The sequence below is a fragment of the Panthera onca genome, chromosome B4 (assembly GCF_046562875.1).
Source record: "Panthera onca isolate mPanOnc1 chromosome B4, mPanOnc1 haplotype 2, whole genome shotgun sequence".
Taxonomy (NCBI): Eukaryota; Metazoa; Chordata; class Mammalia; order Carnivora; family Felidae; genus Panthera; species Panthera onca.
Window position 1 is genome coordinate 57,122,572 of NC_138345.1, and position 14,790 is coordinate 57,137,361.

Below are 14,790 nucleotides of genomic sequence, written 5' to 3' on the forward strand. Positions count from 1 at the left end.
AAAAGTCCCATTTTCTGTCAACAGAAGACAAAGCAGAGAGGTAAAAAGGTCAATAAATATCAGAAAGCAAAAATCTAGTCAGGATTTATCAGGTACCTATTTGTGCAACCATCAAGGGCATCAGGAAACAACACATTTGAATGTCTGAGTTAATTTTCTCCTTTTGTTAAAATATTTTATATTCTGCATAGGCATCATATGCAAACAGATTACTAAACATATAATACAAAAGCCTACCTTTTAAAATAAAGTTCAAAGGCTATTAAAAAGTATATTTTGAATTCAACTTAAAGCATGACAGAGCTGGAGCAATCTTCTCCTCCACCCACAGATGTCTGAACAGTCCAACAGATTTTTCTCACTGAATTTCTCCAGGGGTTAAGGCCAGGGTCCCCCAAGTCCACTAGGGGGACATTTCTGCTTCTCACATCCCAATAATGTACAAGTTTCCTCATACAATTATACATTGCCCAACCAAAATTTTCTTGATCTATATCAGTTTTCTGTGTGGATATGGAAAATTTCATCGAATTGCTCACAAAACATAAATGTGAGATATAGTCACCTCTTGAACTTAGACTACTCTAGTATTTCTCAAAAGGAGAAGAGAACAATATATATTTCTTACTTTCCTGGGACATTCCCATTAGTAATAGTAATAGAATAAATGGAATTATAGAATATTTAAAGTAAAAAGTCCATCACTTATGGTCATTTTTAATTTGACCTTAAGACAAAGCATATAGCTGTTTCATAGAATTAGGGTAAAGATTAAACAAAATAACCCATGCAAAACACATAGAAGCAGGTGTTACTTGGCCTTCTATATAAGCATTCAAATAATTTATCTATTATACCATTATTGTTGCTATTTTATAAAAATAATAATCATTACTTTTAATAGTACAATTTGCCTTGAACCATCCATAATTTGCATATTACATACATAAAATATATGTACATGCCTCTGATTTATATGTATAAGCACAGTATTTTCATCCATTCATTTGACAATTATATACTGAGTAATTTCTATATACCTAGGTACAATGATAAGTATTAGAACACAGAGATGGAGAACACAATACTCTACTCAGGAAACATAGTATAGCAGGTAAGTATAAATCTATCACATCTACTAGATAAGTATAATGTAATATGTTATGTATAACAATTGAATTATACATGGTGTATATTGAGAGACAAAATACTGCTACCGTTTCCAGTCTAGAAGGAATATGGATGATGTCAGAAGAGTACATATTAAGATTTTTATGCTTCTTAGAAACATTCTCAAAATGAGGCATGCTCTCTTTCTTAAGTATGTATGTCCCTTGTCATTACAGCAGTTATATTACTGAACACTTGTTCAGAGTCTTTGGGTACACAATCTTAGTTTATATCTCCACATGATAACTTCTAAATTTTTGATTCAAATGGTATTTATCCTATTGAGTTAAAAAAAAATCCTGTCTCCAAATATAAACTAGTATTCATCTTTGAGGACTCTTCTGTCCTCATGAGGATTTCTCCACCGTATATGCTGTAACAAATTAGACCTCAAATGCATCCTTGACTGACTATACGTCAGCCAGGAGACTATTCTGTCCTCATCACAGTGCCTAACATGTAGTCGCACTCAATAATGAGCATTTATTGAAGGAACAAATGAATGAATGAATGAACTCTGAGTCCCTTACTTTCTTGGAAGAGCTTTGGACAAAAGTGAAATACTCAACATTGTTCATGAATGTAGCATGTTCTCACTAATTTTTTTTTTTTTTCTTCTGGATCTGATGTGAGCATTCAGAAGTCTCATTGTGCTTCTGAAACAAATAATGGCTTTCAAAAGAATCTGAGCAGGACTTGGAAACAACTAAGATTAGTAATATGTCATGCTAGTGGAGTATAGCTGTGTATTAGCCAAGCATAGTAATTAAGGGAGTAGACTCTGGACCCCCACTGTTTGGTTTCAGATCCAGGATCTATCCCTCACTAGCCATGTGACTTTAAGTAGTTACTTCACCTCTCAAGCTTCTCAATTATAAAATAGGAGTACAATAATGCCTCCTCTTAGAGTTGTTTTAAGGATTAAAAGGATTAAATATTTGAAATAACTTTAAACAGCACCAGCAGGCACTCTATTGGTGTTTGTTTAATAAATCAGTGGTCATTTCAAAACGCAACTTTCTTGGACAGTGATAGCTTGGGGACAGTGATAACCACTATGTAAGTCTGTTGAACTGGATATGGGAATTCCTTCCCAAGGCTACTTGCAAATTTCCATGTGCAGCTCAGATTTACTCACAAATCAATATGTATGGCTTTCATTCTAAAGCTGACTTGGTCAAAAGTGGCAGCTACACAGGTATGTTTCCAAGTTTGTGAAACTCCCAATCTTTACAGGGAAAATTCCCCATATGTATCACTGTTGTCCTTAAGATTCTCCACTCAAGCAATTCAAATATATCTTTTCTGTGGCCAGGGAATTGCACAGATCCCCCTCCGTTTTATGTTTTGGTTTATCCCACAGCTATTATGTGTCTCCTGTCACTCTGGCTGTTTTGGTTTTGTTGTCTATATTCAAAGGAGGCCTGCGGTTGTGTCTATCCCAAGCGTCTGTGTTTCGAGTTGTGGCGGTTTGCCCCCTCTGTCTCTCATCATTGCTTTTGGCTCAGTCCCTTGACAGGAAATGAGAGATTTATTTTATCTGGCTTGAACTACATTGTTCCTTCCTGACTACTGGTGTTACTTCACTCTAAATAACATGACTTTGTGCTCACAGTCTGCCCAAGGTCAAAGCCTGAGGGTAATAGACACATTTAAGAGCAGAGGAAGAAAATACAACCAGAGAGGAGGAGTGGGCAAGGAGAGAATTTAAAAAAAATAAAAAAAGAAAGAAAAAAAAAGTAGTGATGCAAAAGTTAATCTTGCAGCAGGTCTAAGTTTCTGGCGGGTTTGAAATGAAATCTGTTCTGAAGAGCTGAAAGGGGAACTTAGCCCCCGTTCCAGATGTTATCGATTTAAAATGACACTGTGAAGTAATCTAGGCTTGAAATTTAAATTTAGTTTTAAAAGAAAGCATGAGTTGTCTGGGAGAAGGGTTTCCAAAGCTTATTAATACTTGTGATATCATAATTGTAGTGTGTTTTTAATAATTTAAATTGGAATAATTACTGGAATTCAAATATTCCTCTTTGGCTTGACACAAAAACACAGAGGAATTGTGATAGTGCATACAGTTAGTAAAGTCAAACTCATTATTAATAAAAAGAAACTTAATGATACCTAAACTTAAGACTTGAAGCCATGAAAAGGTTTGAAATTTTGTCTTATAAGACAAAACAAGAATTACAAGAATATAGCTGAACCCTATCTCCTAACCCATTTATATCTCCTCCATTCTTCTACCCCACTCTCCACCCCCCACTCCTACCTCACTCCCCACCCTCCCCACCCCCTCCCATGCCCCTGCCTTTGGAGGTGTGAATAAAACTTTCTTAGTTTTTTCAAATACCTCTAGAGTTTCAAAGGGTCAGCAGGATGACCACCCAAAGACATGGTAAAAGAAAACATCTTGGTTTTACTGTGGTCACACCATTTATGCTGAGCAAAACCTCTCTGGGAAAGTTAAAGATTAGGGAACAGGGAGAAAACTGGCTAATCTAGATATACACTTTTTCTATTTTTTTAGCAGATTGTCATGCTCTTTAATACAACTTTTGACTCAGGAAAATGGATTCAATGGAAATGGCCTTTAAATAAGGCAAAAAGCATTTAGATTACACATAAGGCTGGATTTTGCACACAGAAAATTATTTCACATGGGTATTCCATTCTTGGGGAAGATGATGAAATCCACTTTGCTAATGATTTTTCAACACTTATATCGTTTTGTGTGCTGTAAGCATGGCTTATGTTGAAGTCAGGAGGACATCCCTAATGGTATCTTAAAGACTTTAGATGTTTGTGACTTATAACACTTCCTCTAGGAAGCCCCCACTCATCTCTGTGGAACTAAGTGGACATCACTGTACTGGGTTGGCCAACAGCCCAGTATCAAATTCTTTCTCTATACAAATGCTTCACTCTGAAACTCCAACTAAAAATTATTCTCAGTGCACCTTAAACTTACACAATGTTATATGTCAAGTATACTTCAGCTAAAACAACAACAACAAAAAAGAAATTATTCCTCAGAATCATACTTGCTTGTCATTTCAATTCTTTATGAGATGGTCTACATGTGAAACGAGCCCGTAAATATTAGAACAGGGTAGACACAGCTGCATAAGAATTTCAACACAAGTCTCAATTTTTAACACTAAGTTTTTAAAAGGTAAAGGAAATAATGTTTTTATACATCGTTTTCAATGTTTTCTGATTATTAAATTATAAATATAGTCCTAAAAGGTACACATAAAAATGTGATTATTTTCTCCAAGGTGCTGATAAATCAGACAATTAGGCCTTCACCTGAACACCTAAATCATCCACCAAAAGTTTCTCCTTTAATTCTCCCTACACCTCAGGTACACAGAAGGAAACAACAACAACAACAATAATAAAACAGCAAAACAAAACAAAAACCAGGAAACAATGTGTTAAAAGAAAATAACATTGATTAGAAGTTTACTATTTTCAACACTGCACTATAGCTGATTTCTGATACAGTATCACATTGCATGCATACAAACTCCAGGAAAAATTAGTGTTATAATCCTCATTTCATAGATAATAGACTAAAATTTAAGATATATTGGAAATATGCCCAAGATCATAGAGTTTACATGCAGCAACATTAGGATTAAAATTTGCATATGTCTACTTTTTTTTTTTCAGAGAGAGCAAGGGAGAGGGGCAGAGGGAGAGACAGAGAGAAAAAGAGAGAAACACAGAGAGACACAGAGAAAGAGACAGAGAAAGACAGAGAGAGACAGAGAGAGAGAATTTTAAGCAGGCTCCATGCTTAGGGCAGAGCCTGATACAGGGCTCAATCCCACAGCCCAGGGAACATGACCTGAGCCAAATATCAAGAGTCAGATGCTCAACCAACTGAGCGAAGCAGATGCTCTTATAAGTGTCTAATTCTAAAATCCACATCCATTAATTATTCTGGAATAGCAATTAAAATTCTAGTTTACATAAATTTAGTGTATCTAGAGTCCAATTATGTATCTCACTTATACAAAATAAGGAGTTGCAAACAAAAACAGTCCCTTCATTCTTCAAAAGGTTAAAAATAGAGTTACCAACTGAGCCAGCAAATTCCACTCTTAGGTATATACCCAGGTGAAATATATATATATTATATATATATATATATACATATATATATAATATATATACACATTCTCTGTGTGTGTGTGTATATATATATATATATATATACACTCTTGTATATATATATATTATAATATATATATATATATACATATATTATATATAATACACACACACACACACACACACACACAAATTTGTACCCAAATGTTCATAGCCACATTTTCATAAAAGAGTGGAAACAACCCTGATATCTATCCACTGATAACTGGATAAATACATTGTGGTACATCCATACAATGAAATATTATTTGGCAATGAAAAGACATAAAGTTTTGACACACAACATGGATGAACCTTGAAAACAAACTAAATGAAAGAAGCCAGTCACAAAAGACCATATATTGTATTATTCCATTTGATTTAAAAGTCCAGAATAGGCAACCGTATGGAGACAGAAAGTAGATTAGTGGTTATCTATGGCTGTGAGGCAAGGGGGAAAATGTTGGGGGAGATATGAGAAATGACTGCTAATGAGTATGGGATTTCTCTCTGAGATGATGAAAATGTTCTACAATTGATCATGGTGATGTTTACAAAACTACAAATGTGCTAAAAATAACCCTTTAAATGAAGGGATTATTATTTAAATATATCTTAATAAAACTCTCGCCAGGGGCACCTGGGTGGCTCAGTCGGTTAAGTGTCTGACTCAGGTCATAATCTGGTGGTTCGTGGGTTCGAGTCCCACATCAGGCTCTGTACTGACAGCTCAGAGCCTGGAGCCTGCTTCGAATTCTGTGTCTCCCTTTCTCTGCTCCTCTCTCACTTGTACTCTGTCTCTGTCTCTGTCTCTCTCTCTCTCAGAAATAAATGTTAAAAAAATTGTTTTAAATAAAACCCTCACTAAAAAAATGGAGGTATGTAACACCTTTGTATCCGTATCATCAGATGAAATAGGCAGCATATTCCCTAGTCAACAAACTACTAAACAAATCTAGCTACCAAAACAGGAAAGAAGAGTTGTTTGTCTCCTATCATCTTCCCTAAATAGTGGCAAAGCTTTGGTCTCCTGGATCCAGGGGGACTTCTGAATCATTGCTAGAGTTGAAAAGACCTCCCTCTTTGGCCAACTATGCTTTGAGAGGAAAACTTGCTGGAAAACATTAGAACCACACACTGGTAGTTTATTTACCCAATGCTAAACCACTTGTTTGACATTTTACTCTAAACTGACCAACGATTTGAGTATTGTGTAGACAACCACAGAGAACAACTAAAACAGTGGGAAAGTATTATTTTAGAAGTACTTACTGTTTTATTAACACTTAGAGGGGAGAATTCCCTGCTTCTACTCAGATTCGGTTCTTCATGTTCCAATGTGAAGTAGGTTGCCCAATTGTCAAATTTGTCAATATAGTTTTTAGTCCTGCAGCCCATCATTAGATGACAGAAAAACATCATGTTGTGGCAAAGAATCAGTAGGTAGTAATCAAGTGTCCCATGATGTTGACATTTCCCAACCCTCCATAGATTTTTTTTTTAAAGGGAGAATCCTAGAAGTATCAGTGGACAGACTAGCAGGCCTGTGAAGGACCAGCTCTCTGGAGATAATGACACATTTTGTCCTGATAATCTTCAGATGTTAATACCTTAAAAGTTACTCAGTTGAAGTTGCTTTCAAATTAAACACCATTGCTATAGTGTTTCTGTTGTGATTGTCGGAGGGAAGTGGAGCCAGTGCAATTTGTCCATGTTTTACAAATCACCATCTGGCAGGGATATGGCAACATGTGAAATCTTCACAGGACTCTTGTTTTTCTACTATCTGCTGGATAACTAAGGAGATCACCAGACTGCTGGGATGCCTGCCAGATGGTAAGCAGGTATGTTTATGAGTTTAAGATTCTTATTTTCTTTCAATGCTTTCACATGCTGTGGGCGCAGAGGCATAAAAGTGAAAGGGAGAAAGAAATGGGAGTGGATAAGTAAGCGACTATATATGATCATTATAAATGCCTTTGACGTGTCTTGAAATGCGAATTTGCAAAAGTCTACATTCAATCATTTTCTGCCATGTAGAAAAATCACGAGTCCTATGGTCACAGGATTTTTAAAAAATGCTACGATTTTCATTGTTGTACAAATAGGCAGGTGTAAAGTTTCTTCAGTCCTCTTGAGTAGGCATGCATTCCCCAGAGAATCATAAGTGTCATTGACAGACACTAGATGAGTGTATACCCTGGGCACAGGACTGAGCTAGCCGTTTTAGCAAAATGAAAATGAGAATCTGTTTTATTTTATTTCGATTGTTCAAATAGACAATCACAGGCAAAGAATACCTACCTAAGCAGAGTCATAACAAAAACTCTTGTAAGAATCGAAGATTCACAGGGTTAAATCTGAGAAGTAAATTGTAATCATCCGAGTGGCTTCCATGAAAAGAAAAGCACATCCTAGGTAATCTTAATAAGTGAATGTCACACAAAAGGTAATGCTTGGTATAGAGAGGTACAGTTCTTTAACTTAGGTTTGAATGCCTACTCAGGAATATACCAAAATGACTCAGGGCAAGTTTCTGAAATTCTCTAAGATTCAATCAGCTCATCCATAAAAATGGTGATAACAGTTCTACTCTCTATGATGACAGTGAAACTAGAAATATAAGAAATGAAAATTGTCAGCAAATACGTGGTTGCTCAATAAATGAAGCCGTTACCATTATGATTGATATTATCATTAGCACCTGGAGAGGGATCCTTCTAGACTAAATCCTTAGATTATTTTCTTACATGAATTATATATATACACCTAATATATTTGGATATTTAGATACACATAAGGTCTATGTTCAGTTGTGTACTTACATGCAAATTTGTACAAATACAAGTATACATGCCTACTAGTAGACAATTCTGTCCAATCACAGAAAACAAAGATTGAGATTTTGCCTAAAAACCTCTGTAATCATACTGAACAAATACTAATACAAGTTTCACAGTTTTGAGACTTGATACTTTGGGCAAATTACTGAACCTGTCTGTGTCCTTAGCCAGAGATACAGATGGAGAGAATAAAGCCTGCTCTCTAGAGTTATATGAAGATTAAGTGTGATTATTTCTACACAAGACATTACACAATGCCTGGCAGAGAATAAATGAATAAATCTTTTTTTTTTCTTTTTGTTTCTGTTTCCCCTTTAAGTATCAATTTCTTCCACCTCTAAATTTGGTCTATCTTTGCCCTTCCTTACGTCCTTCTCTCAAGTAGAAGGATAGGTGTTCTCTGATTCTTTCTGGTCCTTCCAGTTATATTCTTAATTCCACCACTCTTTTTACCAGAATAATTTTTCTCCTTAATTATATGATTCCTGGGTCTATTTTTATCATAAATTCCTATTCATCCACTAGGTTCCTTCTCCTTAGACTAAAACATACTCATTTCCCTCATCCTAACAATCATTTTCTTTAATATGTAATATTAAATAATAATAATAATATATAATAATAATATTTCTTTAATATTACCAAATGACAGAAGATATAGAAAGCTTAAATATGCCAATGGCCATAGAAGAAATTGAAAAGACTATCGAAGATCCATCTCTTAAAAATGCCAGACACAGGTAGTTGGGGTTTTTTTCTTTCTGATTCAAGTAATTTTATATGGGTTCTAACAAAACTAAGTTGAATGAGAATTTTTTTTCTTATTTAAGCACCCCAAAAACATTAAAATGATTAAAAGACTCACAATTCTTTTGCAAGGTTAGCAAAACCCTGACACCAAGTCACAACCAAAGCCATATATGGTACACACCTTCCCTGACACACAAAATTATAGCCCAAGCTAACTTCAGAATAAGGAAGGAAAATTCTAGCAAGTAGATCTCAGGAGTAAATTAAAGAATAATGCCCCATTACTATACGGTGCTCATGGTGAGGATGAACGCCTGGTTGAAGACAAAAATATCCATTTAAGCAATTTTTTATAGTTAAAATAGTAGACAAAAAGTGAAAAACCACAAGCAAATTGTTAAAAAACTCTTTGGAAAACAGTGCCAACCATTCCAGATTCCTTTAACGTAACTTAGGAAAAGAGAGAAAAAAAAAATGCCTTCAAAGGGAGTTTATTTGTCACAAATAGCTATAAAACACAAAGTGGTAAAGTAGTCATATTATCTTTTGTTGACCCAACTTCTCTTATTTCTCACTTCCTTTTCTTTTTTCACCAACAACCACATTGCCTGCAAGCCAGGCCAAGTTTAGTGCCTCTTCTCACTCATCTCCTGTATCCTTTTCAACCCGCTGCACATGCTCGGCTCCTACCTTTTTAGAGAAGCTGTTTACGCAACGGTTACCAATAGCCACTGAATTTCCAATATCCACTGGCCTGTTTTCTGTCCTCATGCTCTTTAACCACTCTTTAGCAGGTAAGACTGTCGCACACAACCTCCTCAGCTCTTTGCCACCCTCATCTTTCTTGCTTGACTCTCCCCACTTCTTGCTTGGCCTCTCTCAGCCTTTTTCTGCCTCTTCTTCCTCAACCTGCTCTTCAATGTGAAGCACCCCTAGAAGCTTACTGTTTGTGGCCTTTCCTTTGGGCCTGACCCAGAGAATGTAGTTCAAACTTAAAAAGACATGATAGAAACTATGAATAAAACAAAGTAAACAGAAGACTGCATTAAGCAAAGAATCTATGCATGACTTTCAATTTATTACAGTTTAAATAGAATTTAAGAAACATTGCAACATGAACAATCTCTGCCTCTATCACCTTCAATATGTTTAATATTACCTAGCTAATTGAAACAATAGTTTCCAATGTTAACTAATGTCTTTTCTGCTATTGCCCTTGTTCAGTTTTCTTAAATATGTTACTGACATCTGTAAATAACTTACTAATTTACACACAAAATGTGAAGTTCCTATCTTGATTTTTAACCGCTGTGAAACCTATTTAATGGTAAGGCAGCTAGTGCCGTTAGAATTATTGGGATACATGTGAATGTCATTTAGGAGGATTCAATGATCATTTATTCAATGCTGATGACATGTGAAACATTGTTTATACAGTCATATTTTAACATATAAACTCTAACCAGATGCTACATAAATGAACTGGACTGACTTCCAAATGTGAAGTAACAACTTTAATGTTTTAATCTTATTAATTTTAAGATAGCTTACTTTCCCTAATTTGTAAACAAATACTAAAGTCAAAACATCATAAAGAAAATGATATAGGTGCTTTCAAAATCCTCATTACAGACATTAATCTCTCAGTAAAAACTCTTCACTAAACTAGATCATCTTCTCCATTCTCTCATCTTCAAATTACTGCCAGTTCACTTCTTCTAGCTGCTACATTCTCCTCCTGTACTCCAGCAAAATTCAGAAACCACTTTTACACATTACTTGTAAGTAAAACTCCTTCCAATCCTTTGTTGCTTCTTTTCTTCCCTCTGATAATTGTATCCCTTAATGTTACACCTTTCAAGTATTTTAGGAAGTCAATGCTACCATACTCTCTCTTATTGGATACATGCTCTTCCCTTAAAGAAATTATAAATAAAATGCTCAAACCCAGACAACATAACATAGGACATTATTCATTCATAAAGAAATCCTTTACAAAAAACTGCCCACCGAAACCCTCTAAACAGTGATTTTTCTCTAGTGCATGAAAAGGGTAAGTCAATTAGATAACACACATTTACATTCAACTTTTCCAAAATCATATCAGTTTTGCAAAGTGGGGTACAACTTGTTCTCATCAGATTGTTGCACCCCATGCAACATGGAATCAAAAATGAGCCACAGCCAGACTAAAGAACATGATTTCTGTAACTCCAGCTAGGGCATTTACTCTTCTACAGCAGTGGATTTCAAACTTTTTTTTTTTTTTTTTTTTTTAACTGTCGCAATATTTCTTCAATAGAAATCTTACAAGGATAAGACTTAGAAAAGGGCTAAAAGTAGTATGGTTATGTTCTTTTCTCCTCCCTTTACTAAATGGCTTTCAGATCATCTACAAAAAAACTACTGCCTTCCTTGGAGGACAGTTTGAAAACAATAATATTGGACTATTTGCTACTTGTTGGTAAAGGAAAGGTCTGGCCACCAAAATCATAATCTGACCACAGATAGAGCCCCAACACGCTCAGTTGAGAACATGCCTTGTTCTTTGTTTAAAATGGTACCCAAGCCACGGGTCACACACAATGAATGGTCAGTGATGGTAACAATAATAATTTTTAAAATAATGAATAGATAAATCTCCTTGACACAGGAATGGTTTCCTTTTCCTGTGCCAGTGGTTCTGTCTGTGCCAACTCTAACGCACACCCCTTCCAGGAATGGCATTCAGCCATCCTGGCAACCAGAATTAGAGCAAAGAAAATATGAAATGTCTCTTCAAAACATAAGTGGAAAGATGAATGCAAAGCCAAGCAAAAAGTACCCAGATTCAACATGCACATTGTTAAATGTCACTTCATAGTAAGACACTTTATGAACGTCAAGTGAACAAGGACATGTATAAATTGGGAGACTGAGAATAGGTATGACCTATTAAAAAAGCATCAGCAAGTAAAGAAAGTCCAGAAGAACATACACATTTCCAATTAGAACCGTTACTTTTGAGGAGTGAGGGGAGTGGCAACTGGGTAAACGGAGAGCAAGAATAGGAAAAAATTTTTGTTGTGCACATTTTTATACTTTCTGAATTCTGAACCATATAATGATATTCAAAAAGCAATTCAATAAATTGAAATTTTCAAAAAATGAACGTAAAAAGAGAATTCCAGTAGACCATTCTGAAATGTCATGTCAGCATAACAATGAACTTCTTTGGTTTGGGGGGAAAAATCAGCAATAGAATGTTTCATCCTAAGAATCTAGATTTAGGCCCAGTAGGCCCATCGGTCAGGAAAACTGCTTCTTCTACTTCAGATAACTCCTTCAAGAAAGAGGCACCTATTGATTGAAACTAAGGATTCATGTCCTGATTATCAAAGAGAGATACAATGTGGCAAGGGTTGCCAACAGTGCAGCTAACTGATAGGGGTCTTTAAGGTACAAGTCAACTGTTCACAGGATGTGGAAAAAGAAAAATCATTGTCTTGCCTCAAATTATAAACCACAGAGGGATTTTCACAGCTTTCTTTGTAACAAAGAAATTGCAAAGATCAAAGAGAAATCTTAACCATCCTGGATGGCATATACCCTCTTTTCAATGCATAGTGTTTCCCCCTGTGAACTAGAAACAAGATGTTTATTAACTCACAGGTCTTGCTTTGAACATTTATTTAATCACCAAAAGGTTCTTAGAAGAGAATCATTAAAACCTAATAAAAATTAAAAAGTAAAATTTCCTTCAAAATAGACATTTCAGCCAAATTTCAACATCCCTGAAACATCTTGTCCAACTATTAAATGCGAACAATATTATAAATGAGGAAACAACAACAAAATGCAATGACATCTAGGACATACCATGGCCATGGCTGAATAAAAAGAAAATCTTATTGGTAAATACCATGTTTCTGGTTGCTGTTTGAAAGTAACACATACTCCACAAAATCTGTGTTACTTACCAATTGACTAAGCAGGTCACACTTGCCTCTGGGACCAAGAGCCTACAGCACTATGATTTGGAATAAGATAGCATTGAATGTTCTTGATCTTTAATCAGGTCTAGGGTCAGATGTGCTGCAACTGTTTTGAAACTGCTCTTGGCCAAGCCCTCCTGTACATTTAGATTTACACACAAAATTCAAGCATTAGCATACAAGTGCCCACTAAAAGCATTTGTCATAAAAAAAACAACAACAACAACTAATCAGATGACTAATTGTACACATTGTTGAAATAAATGCTGTACAAAATGGTCAGTGCAAAAAGGCTTTGAGGGGCACACAGTCCAAAAGGGATGGACCCACTGATATGGATCCACACGCATGCATGCACAGAAAGCAACAGACATGATTTACATTTTGAAATAAATTGCTAACTCTTGACTAATATAAAAGTAATAGATGAATTCTGAAACAGCATAAGATGCTTTCAAGTCCATTTAATTCTACAGTTGAAACTTGACATTACTTGGCTGGTTTTGTGGTTCAAAAACAGTTCTCAAACATACTAATGCTTAACATTAAAAATTAATACTGTATTTTTAAAAAGCAGATATATATCCAATGATGAGGTTTTGGAGTGATGGAGGGGGGCGGAGTTAGGAGCTGACAGCCAACAAAGAATTCTTGAAAACATCTTTGGTGCAAAAAGGGGATTTTATTAAAGCAAAGGGACAGGATCCATGGTCAGAAAGAGCTGCAATGGGCTGTAGGTCATAAGGAAATTTAATTTTACCTGCCATTTCCTTCTTGTCTTTGTTCCCCCACATCACTATGGAGGGAAGGGTGATACTAGGGGCTCTAGGAAACTGAGTCTATAGGTTTCTGGAGATTAGGCTATTGGTATTTATAAACAGATGGAGACTCATGTCCTGCATGACTGTGATCTCTATCAGTTAACCATTTGTTTTCTTTCCTTTTCCTTGTTCTTGGCAGCCATGTGTGCTTGAGGAAAATCACACACATTCTACCTGGTGGAGCAGGGGGAGGGGGGGGGCAGGCAGCTAGCTTGTGTTTGGCCCTCAGCTTGCCTTCTGTTCTCATCATCCATGGTTGCTCTAATTCTCTTTCATGTCCTTAATCTACCCAAAGTAATATTCAGAAAAGTTCAACTCAATTCAACCCCATGGTTTGGGAAGGTTGGGTGCAGATTAAAATGGTTCATCATTCAACTGCTTGCACAAACATTTGTGGGTCCCTCCTACTCAAGGGAATGAAGTCACACATTGTATAAAAAGTCCCCCCAAAAGGGAAAGTACACGTCCACTCTGTTCATCTTACAATGGTTTTTGTTTGTTTGTTTCTTTGTTTTAGTTAGATAAGCTTGAAATCTTATTTAGAAGAAATCATCAAAAGAGGGGTACAATGTAATTGGTACATCCTATTTTCAAAGAGGTAAAAAAGAAAGTAAAAGCCCAGCTACACTGATGATAGGATGGTGTGAAGACAAAGAGAATTAAGGAAGAAAAAACACAAAGATAGAATTAAGAAGGAATTAATAAAATATCACAATGAAGGCAAATGTGAAAATAAAAATATAAGAGAAAAATGGAATGAAATAATGTTAAGGGCAATTGTATTGTGAATAAACATAATGAAAAGCACCAGAAGCATTGTTTTTTATTTAGTTTTTTTTCCTGTGAAGATATTCAGGGATTTTCCTCCCCTCTCTTTACTAACTAGGAAATAGATATTATTAACACTTGTGTTCACTTTATATAAGTTAAAAAAACTATTTTCAAATGCAGTTTATTGTATGACTCGTAATCTTAAATTGTGGTTTCAATTTCATCGCAAATGCAAACCAACTGACTCATATGTTTCTGTTATTAGTAACCGATAATTTAGAGAAATATAAATAAATGACATCCAAG

At 35.5% G+C, this 14,790-nt stretch overlaps 1 protein-coding gene and 1 long non-coding RNA gene across 8 annotated transcripts in view; one reads left to right on the forward strand and one right to left on the reverse strand.

Annotated features, from left to right (window-relative positions):
- The window catches only part of SOX5 (SRY-box transcription factor 5), a 1,011,771-nt gene that overhangs the window by 498,129 nt on the left and 498,852 nt on the right, over window positions 1-14,790 (reverse strand). The window contains exon 1 of one of the 7 annotated variants that reach the window (XM_060659533.3): window positions 6,598-6,954. The exons of the other annotated variants lie outside the window; for them this stretch is intronic. The gene's annotated coding sequence lies outside the window, so the exon portion shown is untranslated. Of the gene's footprint in view, window positions 1-6,597; window positions 6,955-14,790 lie in introns of those variants that run through there. 7 annotated transcript variants of the gene reach the window in all.
- The window catches only part of LOC132695242 (uncharacterized), a 41,361-nt gene continuing 33,542 nt past the window's right edge, over window positions 6,972-14,790 (forward strand). Inside the window, exon 1 of the long non-coding RNA XR_009617793.3 lies at window positions 6,972-7,169. This is a non-coding gene — a long non-coding RNA (uncharacterized LOC132695242). The remainder of the gene's footprint in view (window positions 7,170-14,790) is intronic.